The 3,983-nt window shown below is 37.7% G+C and overlaps 1 pseudogene; it reads right to left on the bottom strand.

Moving 5' to 3' along the window:
- Positions 1-2,540: 2,540 nt before the first annotated feature.
- On the bottom strand, positions 2,541-3,472 carry LOC139040524 (olfactory receptor 4C45-like; annotated as a pseudogene).
- Between the last annotated feature and the right edge of the window lie 511 nt (positions 3,473-3,983).

Here is a 3,983-nt window from a genome sequence, read left to right as displayed (position 1 = left end):
ACTGCATTTATTGAGCTGCAGTGAGAATTATGTAACAGAAAGAATATAAAGCACTTTGCAAACACTCAAAAAAGCCTGTCATAATATATTTGTACTGTCATTGTTTTATTGATGCTCACACCATCCTATGAGTAGGTCAGAATTATGTCCAAATAGGCTTCAAATAAATTAAGGACAGAAAGAATCTAAGGTCAGAAATTAGCTGCCTCAAAATACATAAACTGAGTGCTTAGGTCAAGACTTATTCACAAAAAGTGCTGAATTAACATTAGCTATGATCCTCTCTCCTCTCCTCCTCCTCATTATCCTTATTTTTACATTGTCCAATTTCATTCCATCATTCTTGGGAACTACAACTAGATATTTAAAAGATAAATTTGATTTTTTAAACAGACTGTTGCTTGCATATATTTACAAGGTAGTCACACACAGGAATGACATAAAGCAAAACATCCATTTTTTAAAGGTTCTTATATAGGTGAGATCTAACCTGATATAAGGTTCTGAGACCATGAGAAATATCAGCATCACATGATATTCAAATCCCTGAGTAAGAAATCTCCTCCTACAAACAGGTTTCTGAGCTTTTCCCTGGGAATCACAAGCTCTTTACAGAGATAGTTTTTTTATTTACAGCACTGGTTTCTCCCTTCTCCTCCTTCTTCTAGAGGACTAGTCAGGATAGAATTCATCATTAATGAGAGGTTTTGAAATTAGTTCTATGTAGACATCTCACAGTGGCTCCGACCGTCTCTGCCACTTGTAACCGCAGAGAGATTTAAGAGCATTTTAACCCCAGAATAGATAGCTGGTGATGGGCTAGCTCCTGGTCTCCAGAGACCTGATCATTAGCCCCAATAGCTTTCATTGCTGAGATAATTACTCACTGTTATGCTGCCCCTACTTGTGAGTGGATGGCAATAATGACATATTTTGAAGAGAAGTGAAGCTGGGTCACATGCTTGGTCCTCCTGTGATCATGCTTAATGAAAGACAGTGGCAGGGTTCTTGGTCTTCTGTCATGAACGGTAGTCCCAGGATACCTTATGCACTGGTGACATCTCTGAAAGCTATATAGCATCTCAGAAATTTTCACTATTTTTCAGCTGACTCATTTTTTCAATTTAAATTGCTTAATTCTTACAACTAAAGGAAACGTAATTTTATCTCCCTTTTATAGATTAAAAAAAAAACAGGTAGAGAGGTGAAGCAACTTGCTTACATTTACAAGGCTAATTAAAGCTGGAGACAAGATGAGAAATCAAGGCCACTTGATCCAAACCTGTTAATCTCTGACTTCAAAGCTTCCATTCTAAAGCTCTTAGAATTTCATTGTGTTCATGATATGGGTTCAATTCTGTAATGCGAATTTGTGATCATTCTCCAGTTCCATGACATCAACTTGTTCTTACATCACTGGTAATTTTCTATAAAAGCTGTTTTGTTTTCAGAGTCTTCTTTTCCTTTGGCTATATCTAAAACATGACTTTAATGTATAGATATTTTCTGCTTACCCTACAGACTTTCTCAATTATATTTCTTTTGCACCAGCCAATTCTGATTCTAATTCTTTTTGTAGATGATTGTATGCCACAGGGAATGGTGGAGATGTATTTTTTATAAGTACCTTAGCATGCAAATGCACGTTTCTTCAGATTATAAATAAAAGAAAAAAAAGTCTTGCTGTGGTGGGAGGACATATAAACCTCCTAAACTTAGGAAGATAAGAAAAAGTATATTTCTGGGGCCAGCCCGGTGGTGCAGGGGTTAAGTGCATACGTTCTGCTTTGGTAGCCAGGGGTTCGCCAGGTCAGATCCCAGGTGCGGACATGGCACCGCTTGGCAAGCGATGCTGTGGTAGGCACCCCACATATAAAGTGGAGGAATATGGGCACGGATATTAACTCAGGGCCAGTCTTCCTCAGCAAAAAAAGGGGGATTGGAAGCAGATGTTAGCTTAGGGCTAGTCTTCCTCAAAAAAAAAAAGCATATTTCCATTAAAAGTACTTTTTGAAGGCTCTTCTCCTACTGTTCTAAACTTTTTCCATACATAGTTTTTTTTTTCTTTTTTAAAATAAAACTTCATTCTAGCTATAGTGCTGGGTATAAAGAGGGTTCAAGAATATGGCTGTTGATCTGTTTCATACCCACAATCAGGGCAATGTTATGACTTGTGGGCCTTTGGTACATTTGTCCTCATGGATCCTTTCCTACACAAAAATATTAAAAATTCTGTTTTATGACTGCATTGGTATAAAGATGACTATACTCCAAGTCTAACTTGGGTTATATTCATTTTGTCTTATTTTAAAAGATATTAACACATTTCAAGGTCTCCTAAAACTATCATATGCTCTGTGCACCATGCCTACTGTGCCCTAATGGATATGTCAGCCCTGCCCACAACATGAGGGATCCTGAATGAAATTGATCCAGCCAGGATAATTGACTGTCCCAAGTGTAATCAACTAGGGGAGGGAATAAATCTATACAAAATATCACTAGATTTTTTTGCCTAAATATTCTATTCACAAGATTTATTACTCTCCAGTTTTCATTAATTGCCCCCAGAGTTTTTTCATGGCATTTTCATTTCTGCATTTCTGAGGGTGTAGATCAAAGGATTCAACAAAGGAGTTACTATGGTGCAAAACACAGTCACAGCTTTGTCAGTGGGGAAGGAATTCATGGGTCTTAGGTACAGGAATGAACAAGGTGCAAAGAATAAGATGACAACAGTGACATGAAAGGCACAGGTAGATAAGGCTTTGCGATGACCTTCGGAGCTATGAGTCCTCAGAGAGCATAGGATGATGACATAGGAAACAACCAGCAGAGAAAAAATGAGCAAACAGAGTGACACGCTGTTGGCAGCAATCAGAGGCCCTAAAATGTGAGTGTCTGTGCAGGCCAGTCCCAAAAGAGGTATTAAATCACACATAAAATGGTCAATGACATTGGGGCCACAGAATGGTAACTGGACCATGAACAAAATCTGGATCCCTCCATGAAGAAACCCTAAAACCCCAGCCATTCCTGCCAGGGAATCACACACAGGTCTTCTCATGATGCTCATATAGTGCAAGGGCTTACAGATGACTACATAGTGGTCATAGGCCATGACAATTAACAATACAATCTCAGTTCCAGCAAAGAAATGTTCAGCAAAGAGCTGAGTCATGCAGCCATTGAAGGATATGGTGTTCTTTTCAGAGATCAAATCAAAGATCATTTTGGGTGCTATGGAAGAAGAATAGAAACAATCTATAATGGACAAACAGAACAGAAAAATGTACATGGGAGAACCCAGGGCTGGGCTGATATACATGATGATCAAAATGAGCAGGTTACCTGATAATGTGATCAAGTAGGTGATTAAAAACACAGCAAATAAGAGTTTCCACAGTTCTGGATTCTGGGTCAATCCCAGCAGGATGAATTCTGTTACATTTTTTCTTTTCCATTGATTCATCTTGGGTTGTGAGCACATGATCCATCTGGAAAGATAACAGTATTTCTGAGTGATAGTTTTAATTTAGTTTAAAATATTCAATCATCTCTTTAGTTCTCATCTTTCAGATTGATGGAGCCACACCTTCCACTCACCTCTGGCATTTTGCAGATAGTTGTAAAGAAGGACGGAAGGAGGTTAATTTTTTCCTAATTCGTATTAATTAAATAGTGACAATACCTTGCAAACACCAGAATACAAGCAGGGTGTTATTACGAATGTTTGACTTCCAAACTTTCTGGCTGTAAAAGTCTTGCAGATGGCTATATTTCAATTTCGGGGACAAATTTGATCCATAATAATTATTTTGAAGTTATACTTTTCTATTGGCATGAATATTTATAGGTATATGAAGACAATATTCTTTTAAATGTCTTCTGTGTATTAGATATAAAAGTACCAAGCCTGTCTGTATCTATATCAGCTGTGTCCTATGAGCCATTATTCTTTTCTGTCAAGTAAATTTCCATGG

Source organism: Equus asinus, chromosome 17 (genome assembly GCF_041296235.1).
Source record: "Equus asinus isolate D_3611 breed Donkey chromosome 17, EquAss-T2T_v2, whole genome shotgun sequence".
NCBI lineage: Eukaryota > Metazoa > Chordata > Mammalia > Perissodactyla > Equidae > Equus > Equus asinus.
This window is presented reverse-complemented; position numbering and strand designations above follow the sequence as displayed.